The sequence below is a fragment of the Pseudorca crassidens genome, unplaced genomic scaffold, assembly GCF_039906515.1.
Source record: "Pseudorca crassidens isolate mPseCra1 unplaced genomic scaffold, mPseCra1.hap1 Scaffold_83, whole genome shotgun sequence".
NCBI classification, from domain to species: Eukaryota; Metazoa; Chordata; class Mammalia; order Artiodactyla; family Delphinidae; genus Pseudorca; species Pseudorca crassidens.
The window spans coordinates 565955-588853 of record NW_027136335.1 but is presented as its reverse complement, the minus strand read 5'-3'; the positions used below and the strand labels follow the sequence as shown (position 1 = coordinate 588853).

The following is a 22899-nucleotide window of genomic DNA, read 5'->3' as shown; positions in this document are numbered from 1 at the left end:
TATTCCCACCCGTCCCAGGTAAAACACCTGAATATATACAAGGACTTGAAAGCCTAGAGGAAGGGCCATAGAGCCACACGAGTGACAGCATGCCGGCCGACTTGGTGCCTGCAGGCCAGCCAGGATGGTCCTGGCCCTGGGTGCTCTTCTGGAAGATTTCCATTTCCCTGACTGAGATACCCGTCCTGTCCCTGCCCCCACTGCTTTTTTCCTTCCTCACCTCTGCCCAGGGAGAAATTCCAGCAGCAGGTATGGGTGACACATCCTCTTCTTTAGCAGGTGGCAGCCTGGCAACTGCTGCAGAAAGTCCAGCAGAGCCCCACTCACACTGGGCCACCCACAAAGCCGTGGCCTCTCACTCCCTCCCACCAGCCCAGCCCCGAGACTGCTGACAGGGCAGAGAAAATGGCGTCAGGCACGGCTGCAGGGGCTCTTGCTGCCTGGAGTGGTATTTATATTGATCTCAACCCAGGCACACCTGGGGAGGGCTGGCCCGCACGGTAAGGCTGCCCAGGTCAGCCAATCATCACCCCTCAGGGGCTCACAGTTGCAGAAAATGGAACTTGCTGAACCGGCCAGGTCCAAGGAACAGGTGTGGGCTCCTGAGAGTCAGGATAGACAAGGGGCTGCAGCTTTGGCTTGTTTTCTAATCATTTTATCTGGCCCATGAGTGGGAGACAACTTCAAGAAAACCCTCTCCTTATGAGAGGAACCCAGGAGTCAGGGAGAGGAGGGGTGGGTGGTGGTTGGAGACAGAGGCCTGGTGCCCCGGGTGCAGTGGAAGTCTCTGGAAGACCAGGTGGAGGGAGGCCGCACAGAGTGATGCCCAGGGTCACAGACCTGTCGCAGCTGCTGTTTGTTAGTTCAAGTCCTGCTCTGAGGTGCTCTGTGCCAGCTCTGAGTGACAGGTGAGCTGGGGGTGCTCTGCAATGAGGGCTATGTGCACGGTTCCTGTGTGCCCAGCCCTGCCATGGTACCTGCAAGGGTAGCTCTGTATCCTGGGAAGGGCCTGACCACGAGAGCCCCGTGGGCTGGGGTGGGGGTGGGGTACCTGCCCAGGTGAGCTCCATATTCTGGGATTGGTCTGACCACGAGAGCCCCATGGGCTGCTGGGGACCTGGTAAAGGATGTCAGGACAGTCAGTGAAGCCACTGAGGATATACCTCCAGTTGCTCCTAATTCCTACACCCTGCTGGTCATTCTACCAACCACCAGGACATGGTATTCTGTATTAGTCTTCAATGATGCCTTCTTTTGTATTCCATTAGTCCCAGAGTCACAAGAAATTTTGGCTTGTGAGTGGCAGGACTCAACATACAACTAAAACAATACTTCCGGGCCGTCTTGCCCCAAGGGTGCAAAAATTCCCACACCATCTTTGGGGAAAGCTTAGCTAAAGACCTAAAAGTTCTACCTCTGGAAAAGGAAACCCTCCTTCAGTACGCAGACGACATTCTGATCGCCAGCCCTACTAAGGAGGCCTCTGAACTACCAAGCCAATAAAGGATAGAAGTTGTCCAAGAAAAAGCTCAAATATCACAGACTGTGGTGACCTGCCTGGGCTTCATTCTCACAGAAGGTCGGAGAAGCCCATCCCAGGAAAGGGAAGAAACCATTTGCAGCCTTACCCCTTTCTAAAACTAGAAGACAGCTTAGGGGTTCCTGGGGAGGCCAGGGTTTGCTGCTTCTGGATCCCTAACTACAGTCTACTAGCTGGGCCTCTATATGAAACACTGAAAGGAAAAGATGATGATCCTTTTGAATAGAATCCAGAAGTGGCCTTTCAAGAATGGAAAGAGCAGTCAATTCAGACCCTTGCCCTGGAACTCCCTAATTTAGCTAAACCCTTTGACCTTTACATTCCCGGTGAAAGGTGAATCGCCATTGGAGAATTAGTGCAAAAACTGGGACCACTTGAAATGGAACAATGCAAGAATGCCATCCAGGTAGGATAAACTATGGTCACCAAGGGGCTTGGCCCACTGCCGCATCTGGCCAAGATACTGGCGGTATCTAAAAACCTGGAAATCAGCAGCCCAAAAGGCCACCTCCCTCCTAAGGGAAAAGGACCCCACGTGGTGATCCTAACCACCAACCATGCCCTGAAGTTGCAGGGTTCGCTCCGTGGGCACACCGACCTCGAGTGAGGAGGCCCTCCAACTCCAACATCCAGAGAGATAACCGGGGGCAACAGGGCACCATGACGATTCGTGTGAACATCACTTGACCTGGAGTTTCTCTCATAAAACAACAAGAGTGTGTCCCAAAAGAGCAGACTACTGCTTGCAGGACATACTGCACCCAGAGGGGAGCTAATAATCTTGGCGGGGGAACCGTATATCACACTGTCACCATAGAAAAGCCTACAGACACCGTGATGATGGTGGCCAATAAGACCGGCTGGACTCCTGTTTACTTCAAAAGGCTGTTGACTCAGTGGTCATCATGGTCCTTGATCACCACTGACCCTGGACTGTCTGGGAGTTGAGCGGGCAGGGCTCTGACACCTGGTGCTGTTTGTACGTTAATTCAGGGGCCTAATTGAAGAAAGCGCAGACTACTGGTCAGAGCATCTAGGCTGGCAGAAACGGTCAGCCTAAGGTGGCCGAACAAATGTGGGGCGGGGTGAAACCGGCCCCCACAGCGTCTCTGCACATCTCTTTCCTGGACCCTTAAAGGTCATTAGAATCTATAACACTTCCAATGCTGGTGCTCAGGTGGACGAGCAGGGAGGCAGGGGACCTGGGGACAATCAACGTCACCTGGAGGCTGCTGGGGAGAAGCTCTGACCCTCGCCCCCGGGTATTAGGGCTCCCAACTCAGCACTCAGCAGTTACAGAAGAAGTGTCTGCACCCTCAGCACTCCAAGAATGAGGAACGGGACAAAAGGCAGAGGAGGGGTTTGTCCCCAGCAAAGCCCATTAAAAATCCCTGGGAGATAAAAATAGAATCTGGGCAATAAAGTCAAGTCTAACCTTTTTTATCCTTTGTGCTTTGTCTAATTTCACGTGCTCCTAGGGTCCCGCATGCAGAGGTTCCACACCCGGCACTTCAGACCAGATTTCCTAGTGCAGAATGGCTGGGTCGACACCTCAGCTCCTGGGGCCCAGTGCAGACTCCGCGATATAGAGCCTGAGCTGCAGCCAACCTGGCCCTCGAGAGCTCCGCCCCCTCCCTCCCACTGACTCTGACAGGATCTCTACACAGCAGCCCAGCCCACAGCCCACGGGGTAGTGCATGCTCTCACCTCTCCATTCTCTGATCAAAATATAAAGTTTCCTTTGCTTGTGAACCAAACTCAGTCTCGATCTGTTGGCCCCAATGACACTGGGCAGGGGGACACTTGTTGGGGTCCACTCTGGAGGATCAGTAACAGAAATTGAGACTATTGTAACCTCAATGAACAGATGTGTGAGCCAAACTGTAGTTAACATAGAACAGTGTATAAGGCTCGGGTAAAATAAGATGTTTCTAACACTTCCATTTGATATTTCCATCACTTTATTATAAGCAAGTTCAGTGAAAAGGTTTGTCTTATTTGTCAGGTCAATATTAGAGAAACGAAGTGATTTCTTTCCAAGGATGTACATCTAATAATCTTGGTTAAAGCTTCAATCTTGTTTTAAATGCTTTTCCATTGAAAATGATACCTCTCTTTCAGCTCCCCCATTTCTGAGAAGTATAAAATCTTATAATTTATTATTACCAAAGGGGAAAGGTGGGAGGAGGGATAAATTAACAGTTTGGGATTAACACATACACACTGCTATGTATAAAATAGATCATCAACAAGGAACTACTGTATAGCACAGGGAACTACACTCAACATTTTGCAATAACCTATAAGGGGAAATAATCTGAAAAAGAATAGATATTTTTATTGACATCATCTATCAATGACAGTTAAAGTGTAACCTAAGGGAAGCTGGTGGTGAGTGCTTCTGACCCTGAAGACTTCAATCATCTAAAGTTTGGACTCTGCCTACTTCCCAAGGCCCTTAATGAACATATGTGTAGCCGTAGCTTAAAAAATTCCCCAGTTTGGGTTTCGGGGAGACACTGATTTTGAAAAAGCCCTGGTGTTCTCCTTACATGAATGGGACTCTTCCTACTGCTAAAACATGTCTGTCACACCCAGAGGATGGTATACCGTCTGATCGGGAAGAGTTTGGAAAAGGCATCTCATCTCCTCATCTCCTGGTGCTCGGGTTCACCCCTCCAGCGTCTTTACTAACAGTCTCCCCACTTGGAGATGTCAGCACTGTCAACATCCTGTTGCGTACAGTTTGGAATTTGTCCAGAGGATGAAGCGGAAGGATGAGGAACAATGAGAGACAAGTCCTAGGTGTTCAGACAGGCACATGTCACTCTAATTTCCAATCAGGAAGACGAATTGACCAAAGGCTAGGGTTGCCCATGGAAACAGTATAGGGCTTGAGGAAATCCCGCTGCTTTGTGGCCAGTTCCCATAAACACAAGTTGAACAATGGAACTCAGGGGCAGTAAAATTCACAAAACTGCAGAGTTGAAAATATCCATCACTGAAAAATGTCTTGAGGAAAGTCAGAGAAAAGGACTTGTAAGCAAGGGAGAATGGCAGGAAAGGGATTTGAGGAGGTAGAAAGGACTCGCCATTAAGCACAAGAAAAGGAGCTGAACATTGCCAACATTGCAGTTGGCCAAAAAGGGTGTATGCGTTTTTTTCTGTATATATTCAAGAAAAGGGCATACACTTTTTTAGCCAACCAAACAGGTGGGCACTGGAAGTCAATACTACAAAAGATATCACTTCGCATCAGTCAGAAGAGCCATCCTCATAAAGCGTAAACAACAGAAATGCAGGACAGGGCAAGGAGAAGAGGGAGCCCTGTGAGACTTATAGTGGAAATGTATATTGCCAACGGCCATTCTGGAGAAGTGTATTGTGTTTACTAAAGCATCTAAAAAATGAGCTACAGAGCATAGGGCACTTGCACTCATGGGCGTATATCTTGAGAAAAACAAAAATCGAGAGGACACAGGCACCCCAATGTTTACCCCCTCTCTGTTTAAAAGATCCTCAACTAGGATATAACTTAAATGTCTCTGGAGGGAAAAAATGGGTAGAGATGTGGTACTTAGGTAGAGTGGAATATTATTCAGCCTGGAAATCAATGAAATATGGCCAGTTGTAACAACTCCGGAGGAGTTACGTATGATCTTTCTAAGTGACAGAATTCAAAAAGAAAAAGACACATATCATAAGATATCACTTAAAGGTGGAATCCAAAATGGCTACACATGAAATAAATTACAAAACAAAAACATAGTCAAATATGTAGAAAACACGCATAAGGCTGCTAAACGGGAAAGGTGGGGAGGGGTGAGGCATCACCCAGGAGGTTGAAATTAGCAAAGATACCATTCCAAATACCAAACTGATAATCAACAAGGCCTACACGGTAGCTAAAAGAACTGCACTCAGCACACTCAAGTCACCGGAAAAGAATATATACGACTGGTAAGAATCTGAAAAAGAATTTACTGATGTCTCTCTGTACGTGAATCAAGTGGATGTACAGCAGCAAGAAACAGAGCTTTGAAAATCAGCTGTAACCAATATAGTAATAAATTGAAAAAAATAAACGACAGAGAGACAGAGAAAACCTCTTACAACTTTTCCTCAGGGCCGGTGATGCAACATGGATTGAACACATCTAGACCCACAGCAGGATGAGACATAAGGCTGGAAACTGTTTGCGCTAAGAGAAATGTGAGGTTGGGTGAGGAAATGCACACCCTTTAAAGTAATACTACCTGGTACCCATTCAATGGGTCCCAAATATGCAGGTTCAAGGGATCGTCCTACAGCTAAAACATGCATGGAAAACCCAGAGGACTGTACACCATGTGATCGGGAGATGTGTCTAAAATGCAGCTCATTTATCCTCTCCTGGTGCTCCTGTTCACCATTCCAGCCACGTTACTTAGAATCTCCCCACTTGGAGAATCAGCACATTTCAACTTCTGTTTCACACATTTTGCAAATTGTGAGGAGGATGAACGGGGAACCAATGAGAGAATAGTTGTAGGGGTTTGGACGGGCACATATCACTCTAATTTCCCATTAAGAATAAGAATTGAAAAAAGGCTCAGCCCGCCTCGCCCGAGCCAAAATAGGGCCTGAAGCAATCCTGCGGGTTTGAGGCCAGCTCACAAAAGAGCAACTTAAAAAATGGAGCTCAGGGTCACTGCAATTCACAAACCTGCAGAGTTATAAATGAAAACTAACGTCCAAAAATATGTTGAGGTAAGGCAAAGAAGAGGATCTGAATGCAAGACAGAATTGCAAGAAACAGATTTCAAGAGATAGATTGGACTCGTCTTTAAAGCACATGAAAAGCGGCAGAATTTCGACAATGATGCAGTTGGCCCAAAAGGGCGTATGCGTTTTTTCCTGATTATATCCAGGAAAAAACGCATACGCACTTTATGGGCAACGAAGCAAGCAAGCAATGCAAATGTGCACAACAAAGAAGTCTCATTTCCCACTGGTCAAAAGGGCCATCCTAAAAAATTGTAAAAACCAGAAATGCAGGACAGGCCATGGAGAACAGGGAGCCTTTATACGCTGATGGGCAGTGTGTGAACTGCCGAGAGCCACTCTGGAGAAGTGTATGGTGGTTCCTAAATCATCTAAAAAACAGAGCTACAGAGCATAGGACACTTCCAATCATGGGAGTATATCTAGGGAAATCTAAAAATTAACAAGACACAAGCACACCACAGTTTAGGGCTACTCTGTTTACAAGAACCTCAACTTCAGTATACCTTAAATATCCCAGGAAAGAGAACAATGGATAAAGAAGATGTGGTACTTATGTACAATGGAATATCTCTTCACCATGAAATCAATGTAATAAGGCTAGTAGAAGGATAAAGAGTGGATTTAGGTCCGATAATACTACTTGAAATAAGTCAAACAGAAAAAGAAACATATCATAAGATATCACTTATAGAGGGAGGGTAAATATGGCTGCACAAGAAATGAATTACAGAACAGAACAGTGTCTCACATTTAGAAAACACACTTATTTCAGCTTAAGGGGAAAGGAGAGGTGGGGTGATGCATAAAACCAGAGTTTGAAATTAGCACAGATACCGTTCAATAAACCAAATAGATATTAGACAAGATCTACACCTTGCTCAATGAACTGGCCTCAACACACCCTATACACCGCAGAGAAATATATCTGAGTAATAAGAATCTTAAAACCCATGTATTGATATATCTCCATAAGGGAATCAAGTGTGTGCAGAGTGGCACAAACACAGCAGTGAAAATGAGCTAAACCCCATTATAGAAATAAATTTTAAAAACAAAATGCAGAAACAATGAAAGAGAGAAAAATTCTTACAAAATTCGCTCAGGGGCTGTGATGCAACCTGGATTGACCACATATAAACCCACAGCTGGATAAGACATAAGGCTGGACACTTGGGGCTGAGAGGATTGATGAGCTTTGGTGAGCAACTGCCAAAAGTTTAATGCAATACTTCATGCTACTCATTCCAAGGGTCCCAACACTCCAGGTTGAAGGGAATCTTCCTACAGCTAAACCATGCTTGGGAAACCCAGCGACTGGTATACCATATGATCGGGAAAGGTTTCTAAAACGCACCTCATTTTTCCTCTCCTGGGGCTCCGGATCGACATTCCAGCCGCTTTACCAAAAATATCCCCACATGGAGAGTCAATGCCTTTAAGTTCTGGTATCGCACAGTCTGCAGTTAGTGCGGAGGATGAATGGGAATAGGGGGAACCAGTGAGAAACTAGCTGTAGCGGTTTCAAGGGGCACATGTCACTCTAAATTCACATCAGTAAGAAGAATAAACCAAAGGCACAGCAAGGTGCCCCAGAAGAAGAATAGGGCCTGAAGGAATCCTGTGGTTATGAGGCAAGATCACAAAAATAAGAGCTGAAAAATGGAGCTAAGGGCCACTGCAATTCAAAAACCTGCAGAGTTATAAAGGCCAACTATTTTCAAAAAATATATTGAGGTAAGGCTATGAAGAGGCATTGAAAGGAAGGCAGAATTGCAGGAAAACGATTTCAGGAGGTAGACTGGAATTGCATTTAAAGCATAGGAAAAGAGGCAGAACGTCCACAATGATTCACTTGGCCAAAAAGGGCGTATGCCTTTTTTCCTGAATTTATTCAGGAAAAAAGGCATACGCCCTTTTTGGCCAACCAAGCAAGCTTGCAAAGGAAATCTGCACTACAATGAAGTCTCACTTCCCCCTGGTCAAAAGGGCCATCTGAAAAAAGTGTAAAATCCAGAAAGGCAGGACAGGCCATGGAGAACTGGGAGCCTTGTTATGCTGATGGGCGGGATGTGTATGGTGTTTCCTGAAACATCTAAAAAACAAAGCAACAGAGCCTAGGGCACTTCCACTTATGGTCCTATAGCTTAGGGAAATTAAAATCAAAAAGACACAGCCACCCCAAAATTTGGGACGGCTCTGTTTACAAGAACCTCATTTACGGTAGAAGTTCAATATCGCATAAAGTGAAAAATGGATAAAGAAGTTGTGGTACTTACGTACAATGCAATATCACTCAGAAATGAAATCTATGTCATCAGGCCCATAGCAGCATAAAGAGTGGATTCAGGTATGATGATTCTAACTGAAATAAGTCACACAGAAAAAGAAACATCATAAGATATCACTAATACACGGAATGTAAACTTGGCTACACAGGAACTGAATTCCAAAACAGAACAGGGTCTCAAATTTAGAAAACCAACTTATGCTTGCTTAAGGGGAAAGGTGAGTTGGTGTGCTGCATAAAACCAGAGATTGAAATGAGCACAGATAAAGTTCCTTAAGCCAAATATGGAATAGACAAGAGCTACTCCTTGCTCAAAGAAATGGACTCAACACCCCATATTAAACGCCTAAGAATGTACCTGACTAGTAAGTATCTTAAAACCTATGGATTACTATGTCTCCGAAAGAGAATCAAGCGTGTGTACAGGGTCATAAATGCAGCAGTGATAGGATTGGAGAGGTTCGGTGAGCAAATGAAGACCCTTTGAAGTCATATTGCATGGTACCCATTCCACGGGTCTCAACTCTCCAGGTTTAAGGTATTCTTCCTTCAGCTAAAACATGCATGTGGAACCCAGAGTATGATCAACCATGTGAATGGGAGACGTGTTCAAATATGTCTCAGTTTTCCTCCCCTGGTACTCGGGTGCAACATTCCAGACGCTTTACTAACACCCTCCCGACATGGAGAGTCAGTCCCTTTAACCTCCTGTTTGGCCCAGTTTGCAATTTCTGCGGAAGATGAACAGGAATAGCGAGAACCAATGAGAGACTAGCTGGAGGTGTCTGGACGGGCAAATTTAACTCTCATTTCCCACCAGGAAGAGGAATTAACCAAAGGCTCAGCGTGCCGTGCTGGAACCAGATTAGGGCCTGAAGCCATCCTGCGGTGTTGCAGCCAGCTCACAAGAAAGCGAGTTGAAGAAAGGAGCTCAGGGGCACTGTAATTCACAAACCTGCAGAGTTATAAATGGCAGCTATCGTCCAATAATATACTGAAGTAAGGCTGCCAAGAGGACTTGAAAGCGGGGCAGAATTGCAGGAAACCGATTTCAGGAGGTAGACTGGAATTGCATTGAAAGCATAGGAAAAGAGGCAGAACGTCCACCATGATGCACTTGGCCAAAAAGGGCGTATGTGTTTTTTCCTGAATATATTCAGGAAGAAACGCATACGCCCTTTTTGGCCAACCAAGCAAGCTTGCAAAGGAAATCTGCACTACAATGAAGTCTCACTTCCCCCCGGTCAAAAGGGCCATCTGACAAAAGTGTAAAATCCAGAAAGGCAGGACAGGCCATGGAGAACTGGGAGCCTTGTTATGCTGATGGGCGGGATGTAAATTGCCAACAGACACTTGGGAGAAGTGTATGGTGTTTCCTGAAACATGTAAAAAACAAAGCAACAGAGCCTAGGGCACTTCCACTTATGGTCCTATAGCTTAGGGAAATTAAAATCAAAAAGCCACAGCCACCCCAAAGTTTGGGACAGCTCTGTTTACAAGAACCTCGTTTACGGTACAAGTTCAATATCGCAGAAAGTGAAAAATGGATAAAGAAGTTGTGGTACTTACGTACAATGCAATATCAATCAGCAATGAAATCTATGTCATCAGGCCCGTAGCAGCATAATGAGTGGATTCAGGTACGATGATTCTAACTGAAATAAGTCACACAGAAAAAGAAACATCATAAGATATCAGTAATACACGAAATGTAAACTTGGCTACACAGGAACTGAATTCCAAAACAGAACAGGGTCTCAAATTTAGGAAACCAACTTATGCTTGCTTAAGGGGAAAGGTGAGTTGGGGTGCTGCATAAAACCAGAGATTGAAATGAGCACAGATAAAGTTCCTTAAGCCAAATATGGAATAGACAAGAGCTACTCCTTGCTCAACGAAATGGACTCAACACCTCATATTAAACGCCTAAGAATGTACCTGACTAGTAAGTATCTTAAAACCTATGGATTGCTATGTCTCCAAAAGAGAATCAAGCGTCTGTACAGGGGGATAAACGCAGCAGTGATAGGATTGGAGAAGTTCGGTGAGCAAATGAAGACCCTTTGAAGTCATATTGCATGGTACCTATTACACGGGTCTCAACTCTCCAGGTTTAAGGTATTCTTCCTTCAGCTAAAACATGCATGTGGAACCCAGAGTATGATCAACCGTGTGAACGGGAGACGTGTTTAAATATGTCTCAGTTTTCCTCCCCTGGTACTCGGGTGCAACATTCCAGACGCTTTACTAACACCCTCCCGACTTGGAGAGTCAGTCCCTTTAACCTCCTGTTTGGCCCAGTTTGCAATTTCTGCGGAAGATGAACAGGAATAGCGAGAACCAATGAGAGACTAGCTGGAGGTGTCTGGACGGGCAAATTTAACTCTCATTTCCCACCAGGAAGAGGAATTAACCAAAGGCTTAGCATGCCGTGCCGGAAACAGATTAGGGCCTGAAGCCATCCTGCGGTGTTGCGGCCAGCTCAACAGAAAGCGAGTTGAAAAAAGGAGCTCAGGGGCACTGTAATTCACAAACCTGCAGAGTTATAAATGACAGCTATCGTCCAAAAATATACTGAAGTAAGGCTGCCAAGAGGACTTGAAAGCGGGGCAGAATTGCAGGAAACCGATTCCAGGAGGTAGACTGGAATTGCATTGAAAGCATAGGAAAAGAGGCAGAACGTCCACAATGATGCACTTGGCCAAAAAGGGTGTATGCGTTTTTTCCTGAATATATTCAGGAAAAAACGCATACGCCCTTTTTGGCCAACCAAGCAAGGTTGCAAAGGAAATCTGCACTACAATGAAGTCTCACTTCCCCCCGGTCAAAAGGGCCATCTGAAAAAAGTGTAAAATCCAGAAAGGCAGGACAGGCCATGGAGAACTGGGAGCCTTGTTATGCTGATGGGCGGGATGTAAATTGCCAACAGACACTCGGGAGAAGTGTATGGTGTTTCCTGAAACATCTAAAAAACAAAGCAACAGAGCCTAGGGCACTTCCACTTATGGTCCTATAGCTTAGGGAAATTAAAATCAAAAAGACACAGCCACCCCAAAGTTTGGGACGCCTCTGTTTACAAGAACCTCGTTTACAGTACAAGTTCAACATCGCAGAAAGTGAAAAATGGATAAAGAAGTTGTAGTATTTACTTACAAAGCAATATCACTCAGAAATGAAATCTATGTCATCAGGCCCTTAGCAGCACAATGAGTGGATTCAGGTATGATGATTCTAACTGATATAAGTCACACAGAAAAAGAAACATCATAAGATATCAGTAATACACGGAATGTAAACTTGGCTACACAGGAACTGAATTACAGAACAGAACAGGGTCTCAAATTTAGAAAACCAACTTATGCTTGCTTAAGGGGAAAGGTGAGTTGGGGTGCTGCATAAAACCAGAGATTGAAATGAGCACAGATAAAGTTCCTTAAGCCAAATATGGAATAGACAAGAGCTACTCCTTGCTCAACGAAATGGACTCAACACCCCATATTAAACGCCTAAGAATGTACCTGACTAGTAAGTATCTTAAAACCTATGGATTGCTATGTCTCCGAAAGAGAATCAAGCATGTGTACAGGGGCATAAACGCAGCAGTGATAGGATTGGAGAGGTTCGGTGAACAAATGAAGACACTTTGAAATCATATTGCATGGTACCCATTCCACAGGTTTCAACTACCCAGGTTTAAGGTATTCTTCCTTCAGCTAAAACATGCATGTGGAACCTAGAGTATGATCAACCATGTGATCGGGAAACCTGTTCAAATATGTCTCAGTTTTCGTACCCTGGTACTCAGGTGCAACATTCCAGACGCTTTACTAACACTCTCCCGACTTGGAGAGTCAGTCCCTTTAACCTCCGGTTTGGCCCAGTTTGCAATTTCTGCGGAAGATGAACAGGAATAGCGAGAACCAATGAGAGACTAGCTGGAGGTGTCTGGACGGGCAAATTTAACTCTCATTTCCCACCAGGAAGAGGAATTAACCAAAGGCTCAGCATGCCGTGCCGGAACCAGATTAGGGCCTGAAGCCATCCTGTGATGTTGCGGCCAGGTCACAAAAAAGCGAGTTGAAGAAAGGAGCTCAGGGGCACTGTAATTCACAAACCTGCAGAGTTATAAATGACAGCTATTGTCCAAAAATATACTGAAGTAAGGCTGCCAAGAGGACTTCAAAGCAGGGCAGAATTGCAGGAAACCGATTTCAGGAGGTAGACTGGAATTGCATTGAAAGCATAGGAAAAGAGGCAGAACGTCCACAATGATGCACTTGGCCAAAAAGGGCGTATACGTTTTTTGCTGAATATATTCAGGAAAAAACGCATATGCCCTTTTTGGCCAACCAAGCAAGCTTGCAAAGGAAATCTGCACTACAATGAAGTCTCACTTCCCCCCGGTCAAAAGGGCCATCTGAAAAAAGTGTAAAATCCAGAAAGGCAGGACAGGCCATGGAGAACTGGGAGCCTTGTTATGCTGATGGGCGGGATGTAAATTGCCAACAGACACTCAGGAGAAGTGTATGGTGTTTCCTGAAACATCTAAAAAACAAAGCAACAGAGCCTAGGGCACTTCCACTTATGGTCCTATAGCTTAGGGAAATTAAAATCAAAAAGACACAGCCACCCCAAAGTTTGGGACGCCTCTGTTTACAAGAACCTCGTTTACAGTACAAGTTCAACATCGCAGAAAGTGAAAAATGGATAAAGAAGTTGTAGTATTTACTTACAAAGCAATATCACTCAGAAATGAAATCTATGTCATCAGGCCCTTAGCAGCACAATGAGTGGATTCAGGTATGATGATTCTAACTGATATAAGTCACACAGAAAAAGAAACATCATAAGATATCAGTAATACACGGAATGTAAACTTGGCTACACAGGAACTGAATTACAGAACAGAACAGGGTCTCAAATTTAGAAAACCAACTTATGCTTGCTTAAGGGTAAAGGTGAGTTGGGGTGCTGCATAAAACCAGAGATTGAAATGAGCACAGATAAAGTTCCTTAAGCCAAATATGGAATAGACAAGAGCTACTCCTTGCTCAACGAAATGGACTCAACACCCCATATTAAACGCCTAAGAATGTACCTGACTAGTAAGTATCTTAAAACCTATGGATTGCTATGTCTCCGAAAGAGAATCAAGCATGTGTACAGGGGCAAAAACGCAGCAGTGATAGGATTGGAGAGGTTCGGTGAACAAATGAAGACACTTTGAAGTCATATTGCATGGTACCCATTCCACGGGTTTCAACTACCCAGGTTTAAGGTATTCTTCCTTCAGCTAAAACATGCATGTGGAACCTAGAGTATGATCAACCATGTGATCGGGAAACCTGTTCAAATATGTCTCAGTTTTCGTACCCTGGTACTCAGGTGCAACATTCCAGACGCTTTACTAACACTCTCCCGACTTGGAGAGTCAGTCCCTTTAACCTCCGGTTTGGCCCAGTTTGCAATTTCTGCGGAAGATGAACAGGAATAGGGAGAACCAATGAGAGACTAGCTGGAGGTGTCTTGACGGGCAAATTTAACTCTCATTTCCCACCAGGAAGAGGAAATAACCAAAGGCTCAGCGTGCCGTGCCGGAACCAGATTAGGGCCTGAAGCCATCCTGCGGTGTTGCGGCCAGGTCACAAGAAAGCGAGTTGAAGAAAGGAGCTCAGGGGCACTGTAATTCACAAACCTGAAGACTTATAAATGACAGCTATCGTCCAAAAATATACTGAAGTAAGGCTGCCAAGAGGACTTGAAAGCGGGGCAGAATTGCAGGAAACCGATTTCAGGAGGTAGACTGGAATTGCATTGAAAACATAGGAAAAGAGGCAGAACGTCCACAATGATGCACTTGGCCAAAACGGGCGTATGCGTTTTTTCCTGAATATATTCAGGAAAAAACACATACGCGCTTTTTGGCCAACCAAGCAAACTTGCAAAGGAAATCTGCACTACAATGAAGTCTCACTTCCCCCCGGTCAAAAGGGCCATCTGAAAAAAGTGTAAAATCCAGAAAGGCAGGACAGGCCATGGAGAACTGGGAGCCTTGTTATGCTGATGGGCGGGATGTAAATTGCCAACAGACACTGGGGAGAAGTGTATGGTGTTTCCTGAAACATCTAAAAAACAAAGCAACAGAGCCTAGGGCATTTCCACTTATGGTCCTATAGATTAGGGAAATTAAAATCAAAAAGACACAGCCACCCCAATGTTTGGGACGCCTCTGTTTACAAGAACCTCGTTTACAGTACAAGTTCAACACCGCAGAAAGTGAAAAATGGATAAAGAAGTTGTGGTATTTACTTACAAAGCAATATCACTCAGCAATGAAATCTATGTCATCAGGCCCTTAGCAGCACAATGAGTGGATTCAGGTATGATGATTCTAACTGAAGTAAGTCACACAGAAAAAGAATCATCATAAGATATCAGTAATACACGGAATGTAAACTTGGCTACACAGGAACTGAATTACAGAACAGAACAGGGTCTCAAATTTAGAAAAGCAACTTATGCTTGCTTAAGGGTAAAGGTGAGTTGGGGTGCTGCATAAAACCAGAGATTGAAATGAGCACAGATAAAGTTCCTTAAGCCAAATATGGAATAGAAAAGAGCTACTCCTTGCTCAGCGAAATGGATTCAACACCCCATATTAAACGCCTAAGAATGTACCTTACTAGTAAGTATCTTAAAACCTATGGATTGCTATGTCTCCAAAAGAGAATCAAGCATGTGTACAGGGGCATAAACGCAGCACTGATAGGATTGGAGAGGTTCGGTGAGCAAATGAAGACCCTTTGAAGTCATATTTCATGGTACCCATTCCACGGGTTTCAACTACCCAGGTTTAAGGTATTCTAACTTCAGCTAAAACATGCATGTGGAAACTAGAGTATGATCAACCATGTGATCGGGAAACGTGTTCAAATATGTCTCAGTTTTCGTACCCTGGTACTCGGGTGCAACATTCCAGACGCTTTACTAACATCCTCCCGACTTGGAGAGTCAGTCCCTTTAACCTCCTGTTTGGCCCAGTTTGCAATTTCTGTGGAAGATGAACAGGAATAGCGAGAACCAATGAGAGACTAGCTGGAGGTGTCTGGACGGGCAAATTTAACTCTCATTTCCCACGAGGAAGAGGAATTAACCAAAGGCTCAGCATGCCGTGCCGGAACCAGATTAGGGCCTGAAGCCATCCTGCGGTGTTGCGGCCAGCTCAAAAGAAAGCGAGTTGAAGAAAGGAGCTCAGGGGCACTGTAATTCACAAACCTGCAGAGTTATAAATGACAGCTATCGTCCAAAAATATACTGAAGTAAGGCTGCCAAGAGGACTTGAAAGTGGGGCAGAATTGCAGGAAACCGATTTCAGGAGGTAGACTGGAATTGCATTGAAAGCATACGAAAAGAGGCAGAACGTCCACAATGATGCACTTGGCCAAAAAGGGCGTATGCGTTTTTTCCTGAATATATTCAGGAAAAAACGCATACGCCCTTTTTGGCCAACCAAGCAAGCTTGCAAAGGAAATCTGCACTACAATGAAGTCTCACTTCCCCCCGGTCAAAAGGGCCATCTGAAAAAAGTGTAAAATCCAGAAAGGCAGGACAGGCCATGGAGAACTGGGAGCCTTGTTATGCTGATGGGCGGGATGTAAATTGCCAACAGACACTCGGGAGAAGTGTATGGTGTTTCCTGTAACATCTAAAAAACAAAGCAACAGAGCCTAGGGCACTTCCACTTATGGTCCTATAGCTTAGGGAAATTAAAATCAAAAAGACACAGCCACCCCAAAGTTTGGGACACCTCTGTTTACAAGAACCTCATTTACCGTACAAGTTCAATATCACAGAAAGTGAAAAATGGATAAAGAAGTTGTGGTACTTACGTACAATGCAGTATCACTCAGCAATGAAATCTATGTCATCAGGCCCGTAGCAGCATAATGAGTGGATTCAGGTACGATGATTCTAACTGAAATAAGTCACACAGAAAAAGAAACATCATAAGATATCACTAATACACAGAATGTAAACTTGGCTACACAGGAACTGAATTCCAAAACAGAACAGGGTCTCAAATTTAGAAAACCAACTTATGCTTGCTTAAGGGGAAAGGTGAGTTGGGGTGCTGCATAAAACCAGAGATTGAAATGAGCACAGATAAAGTTCCTTAAGCCAAATATGGAATAGACAAGAGCTACTCCTTGCTCAATGAAATGGACTCAACACCCCATATTAAATGCCTAAGAATGTACCTGACTAGTAAGTATCTTAAAACCTATGGATTGCTATGTCTCCAAAAGAGAATCAAGCGTCTGTACAGGGGGATAAACGCAGCAGTGATAGGATTGGAGAAGTTCGGTGAGCAAATGAAAACCCTTTGAAGTCATATTGCATGGTACCCATTCCACGGGTCTCAACTCTCCAGGTTTAAGGTATTCTTCCTTCAGCTAAAACATGCATGTGGAACCCAGAGTATGATCAACCGTGTGAACGGGAGACGTGTTCAAATATGTCTCAATTTTCCTCCCCTGGTACTCGGGTGCAACATTCCAGATGCTTTACTAACACCCTCCCGACTTGGAGAGTCAGTCCCTTTAACCTCCTGTTTGGCCCAGTTTGCAATTTCTGCGGAAGATGAACAGGAATAGCGAGAACCAATGAGAGACTAGCTGGAGGTGTCTGGACGGGCAAATTTAACTCTCATTTCCCACCAGGAAGAGGAATTAACCAAAGGCTCAGCGTGCCGTGCCGGAACCAGATTAGGGCCTGAAGCCATCCTGCGGTGTTGCGGCCAGGTCACAAGAAAGCGAGTTGAAAAAAGGAGCTCAGGGGCACTGTAATTCACAAACCTGCAGACTTATAAATGACAGCTATCGTCCAAAAATATACTGAAGTAAGGCTGCCAAGAGGACTTGAAAGCGGGGCAGAATTGCAGGAAACCGATTTCAGGAGGTAGACTGGAATTGCATTGAAAGCATAGGAAAAGAGGCAGAACGTCCACAATGATGCACTTGGCCAAAAAGGGCGTATGCGTTTTTTCCTGAATATATTCAGGAAAAAACGCATACGCCCTTTTTGGCCAACCAAGCAAGCTTGCAAAGGAAATCTGCACTACAATGAAGTCTCACTTCCCCCCGGTCAAAAGGGCCATCTGAGAAAAGTGTAAAATCCAGAAAGGCAGGACAGGCCATGGAGAACTGGGAGCCTTTTTATGCTGATGGGAGGGATGTAAATTGCCAACAGACACTCGGGAGAAGTGTATGGTGTTTCCTGAAACATCTAAAAAACAAAGCAACAGAGCCTAGGGCACTTCCACTTATGGTCCTATAGATTAGGGAAATTAAAATCAAAAAGACACAGCCACCCCAAAGTTTGGGACGCCTCTGTTTACAAGAACCTCGTTTACAGTACAAGTTCAACATCGCAGAAAGTGAAAAATGGATAAAGAAGTTGTGGTATTTACTTACAAAGCAATATCACTCAGCAATGAAATCTATGTCATTAGGCCCGTAGCAGCATAATGAGTGGATTCAGGTACGATGATTCTAACTGAAATAAGTCACACAGAAAAAGAAACATCATAAGATATCACTAATACACGGAATGTAAACTTGGCTACACAGGAACTGAATTCCAAAACAGAACAGGGTCTCAAATTTAGAAAACCAACTTATGCTTGCTTAAGGGGAAAGGTGAGTTGGGGTGCTGCATAAAACCAGAGATTGAAATGAGCACAGATAAAGTTCCTTAAGCCAAATATGGAATAGACAAGAGCTACTCCTTGCTCAACGAAATGGACTCAACACCCCATATTAAACGCCTAAGAATGTACCTGACTAGTAAGTATCTTAAAACCTATGGATTGCTATGTCTCCAAAAGAGAATCAAGCATGTGTACAGGGTCATAAACGCAGCAGTGATAGGATTGGAGAGGTTCGGTGAGCAAATGAAGACCCTTTGAAGTCATATTGCATGGTACCCATTCCACGGGTTTCAACTACCCAGGTTTAAGGTATTCTACCTTCAGCTAAAACATGCATGTGGAAACTAGAGTATGATGAACCATGTGATCGGGAAACGTGTTCAAATATGTCTCAGTTTTCGTACCCTGGTACTCGGGTGCAACATTCCAGACGCTTTACTAACATCCTCCCGACTTGGAGAGTCAGTCCCTTTAACCTCCTGTTTGGCCCAGTTTGCAATTTCTGTGGAAGATGAACAGGAATAGTGAGAACCAATGAGAGACTAGCTGGAGGTGTCTGGACGGGCAAATTTAACTCTCATTTCCCACCAGGAAGAGGAATTAACCAAAGGCTCAGCATGCCGTGCCGGAACCAGATTAGGGCCTGAAGCCATCCTGCGGTGTTGCGGCCAGCTCAAAAGAAAGCGAGTTGAAGAAAGGAGCTCAGGGGCACTGTAATTCACAAACCTGCAGAGTTATAAATGACAGCTATCGTCCAAAAATATACTGAAGTAAGACTGCCAAGAGGACTTGAAAGTGGGGCAGAATTGCAGGAAACCGATTTCAGGAGGTAGACTGGAATTGCATTGAAAGCATAGGAAAAGAGGCAGAACGTCCACAATGATGCACTTGGCCAAAAAGGGCGTATGCGTTTTTTCCTGAATATATTCAGGAAAAAACGCATACACACTTTTTGGCCAACCAAGCAAACTTGCAAAGGAAATCTGCACTGCAATGAAGTCTCAATTCCCCCCGGTCAAAAGGGCCATCTGAAAAAAGTGTAAAATCCAGAAAGGCAGGACAGGCCATGGAGAACTGGGAGCCTTGTTATGCTGATGGGCGGGATGTAAATTGCCAACAGACACTCGGGAGAAGTGTATGGTGTTTCCTGAAACATCTAAAAAACAAAGCAACAGGGCCTAGGGCACTTCCACTTATGGTCCTATAGCTTAGGGAAATTAAAATCAAAAAGACACAGCCACCCCAAAGTTTGGGACGCCTCTGTTTACAAGAACCTCGTTTACCGTACAAGTTCAATATCGCAGAAAGTGAAAAATGGATAAAGAACTTGTGGTACTTACGTACAATGCAGTATCACTCAGCAATGAAATCTATGTCATTAGGCCCGTAGCAGCATAATGAGTGGATTCAGGGACGATGATTCTAACTGAAATAAGTCACACAGAAAAAGAAACATCATGAGATATCACTAATACACGGAATGTAAACTTGGCTACACAGGAACTGAATTCCAAAACAGAACAGGGTCTCAAATTTAGAAAACCAACTTATGCTTGCTTAAGGGGAAAGGTGAGTTGGGGTGCTGCATAAAACCAGAGATTGAAATGAGCACAGATAAAGTTCCTTAAGCCAAATATGGAATAGACAAGAGCTACTCCTTGCTCAACGAAATGGACTCAACACCCCATATTAAATGCCTAAGAATGTACCTGACTAGTAAGTATCTTAAAACCTATGGATTGCTATGTCTCCAAAAGAGAATCAAGCGTCTGTACAGGGGGATAAACGCAGCAGTGATAGGATTGGAGAAGTTCGGTGAGCAAATGAAGACCCTTTGAAGTCATATTGCATGGTACCTATTACACGGGTCTCAACTCTCCAGGTTTAAGGTATTCTTCCTTCAGCTAAAACATGCATGTGGAACCCAGAGTATGATCAACCGTGTGAACGGGAGACGTGTCCAAATATGTCTCAGTATTCCTCCCCTGGTACTCGGGTGCAACATTCCAGATGCTTTACTAACACCCTCCCGACTTGGAGAGTCAGTCCCTTTAACCTCCTGTTTGGCCCAGTTTGCAATTTCTGCGGAAGATGAACAGGAATAGCGAGAACCAATGAGAGACTAGCTGGAGGTGTCTGGACGGGCAAATTTAACTCTCATTTCCCACCAGGAAGAGGAATTAACCAAAGGCTCAGCGTGCCGTGCCGGAACCAGATTAGGGCCTGAAGCCATCCTGCGGTGTTGTGGCCAGCTCAAAAGAAATTGATTTGAAGAAAGGAGCTCAGGGGCACTGTAATTCACAAACCTGCAAAGTTATAAATGACAGCTATCGTCCAAAAATATACTGAAGTAAGGCTGCCAAGAGGACTTGAAAGCGGTGCAGAATTGCAGGAAACCGATTTCAGGAGGTAGACTGGAATTGCATTGAAAGCATAGGAAAAGAGGCAGAACGTCCACAATGATGCACTTGGCCAAAAAGGGCGTATGCGTTTTTTCCTGAATATATTCAGGAAAAAATGCATACGCCCTTTTTGGCCAACCAAGCAAGCTTGCAAAGGAAATCTGCACTACAATGAAGTCTCACTTCCCCCCGGTCAAAAGGGCCATCTGAAAAAAGTGTAAAATCCAGAAAGGCAGGACAGGCCATGGAGAACTGGGAGCCTTGTTATGCTGATGGGCGGGATGTAAATTGCCAACAGACACTCGGGAGAAGTGTATGGTGTTTCCTGAAACATCTAAAAAACAAAGCAACAGAGCCTAGGGCACTTCCACTTATGGTCCTATAGCTTAGGGAAATTTAAATCTAAAAGACACAGCCACCCCAAAGTTTGGGACGCCTCTGTTTACAAGAACCTCGTTTACAGTACAAGTTCAACATTGCAGAAAGTGAAAAATGGATAAAGAAGTTGTGGTATTTACTTACAAAGCAATATCACTCAACAATGAAATCTATGTCATCAGGCCCGTAGCAGCACGATGAGTGGATTCAGGTATGATGATTCTAACTGAAATAAGTCACACAGAAAAAGAAACATCATAAGATATCAGTAATACACGGAATGTAAACTTGGCTACACAGGAACTGAATTACAGAACAGAACAGGGTCTCAAATTTAGAAAACCAACTTATGCTTGCTTAAGGGTAAAGGTGAGTTGGGGTGCTGCATAAAACCAGAGATTGAAATGAGCACAGATAAAGTTCCTTAAGCCAAATATGGAATAGACAAGAGCTACTCCTTGCTCAACGAAATGGACTCAACACCGCATATTAAACGCCTAAGAATGTACCTGACTAGTAAGTATCTTAAAACCTATGGATTGCTATGTCTCCGAAAGAGAATCAAGCATGTGTACAGGGGCATAAACGCAGCAGTGATAGGATTGGAGAGGTTCGGTGAGCAAATGAAGACCCTTTGAAGTCATATTGCATAGTACCCATTCCACGGGTTTCAACTACCCAGGTTTAAGGTATTCTTCCTTCAGCTAAAACATGCATGTGGAACCTAGAGTATGATCAACCATGTGATCGGGAAACGTGTTCAAATATGTCTCAGTTTTCGTACCCTGGTACTCGGGTGCAACATTCCAGACGCTTTACTAACACCCTCCCGACTTGGAGAGTCAGTCCCTTTAACCTCCTGTTTGGCCCAGTTTGCAATTTCTGTGGAAGATGAACAGGAATAGCGAGAACCAATGAGAGACTAGCTGGAGGTGTCTGGACGGGCAAATTTAACTCTCATTTCCCACCAGGAAGAGGAATTAACCAAAGGCTCAGCGTGCCGTGCCGGAACCAGATTAGGGCCTGAAGCCATCCTGCGGTGTTGCGGCCAGGTCACAAGAAAGCGAGTTGAAGAAAGGAGCTCAGGGGCACTGTAATTCACAAACCTGCAGAGTTATAAATGACAGCTATCGTCCAAAAATATACTGAAGTAAGGCTGCCAAGAGGACTTGAAAGCGGGGCAGAATTGCAGGAAACCGATTTCAGGAGGTAGACTGGAATTGCATTGAAAACATAGGAAAAGAGGCAGAACGTCCACAATGATGCACTTGGCCATAAAGGGCGTATGTGTTTTTTCCTGAATATATTCAGGAAAAAACGCATACGCCCTTTTTGGCCAACCAAGCAAGCTTGCAAAGGAAATCTGCACTACAATGAAGTCTCACTTCCCCCCGGTCAAAAGGGCCATCTGAAAAAAGTGTAAAATCCAGAAAGGCAGGACAGGCCATGGAGAACTGGGAGCCTTTTTATGCTGATGGGAGGGATGTAAATTGCCAACAGACACTCGGGAGAAGTGTATGGTGTTTCCTGAAACATCTAAAAAACAAAGCAACAGAGCCTAGGGCACTTCCACTTATGGTCCTATAGATTAGGGAAATTAAAATCAAAAAGACACAGCCACCCCAAAGTTTGGGACGCCTCTGTTTACAAGAACCTCGTTTACAGTACAAGTTCAACATCGCAGAAAGTGAAAAATGGATAAAGAAGTTGTGGTATTTACTTACAAAGCAATATCACTCAGCAATGAAATCTATGTCATCAGGCCCTTAGCAGCACAATGAGTGGATTCAGGTATGATGATTCTAACTGAAATAAG

At 44.4% G+C, this 22899-nt stretch overlaps 1 long non-coding RNA gene across 1 annotated transcript in view; it reads right to left on the bottom strand.

Annotated features, from left to right (window-relative positions):
- Window positions 1–22899, bottom strand: part of LOC137218347 (uncharacterized) — a 107696-nt gene that overhangs the window by 31167 nt on the left and 53630 nt on the right. Inside the window, exon 3 of the long non-coding RNA XR_010940665.1 lies at window positions 8584–8669. This is a non-coding gene — a long non-coding RNA (uncharacterized lncRNA). The remainder of the gene's footprint in view (window positions 1–8583; window positions 8670–22899) is intronic.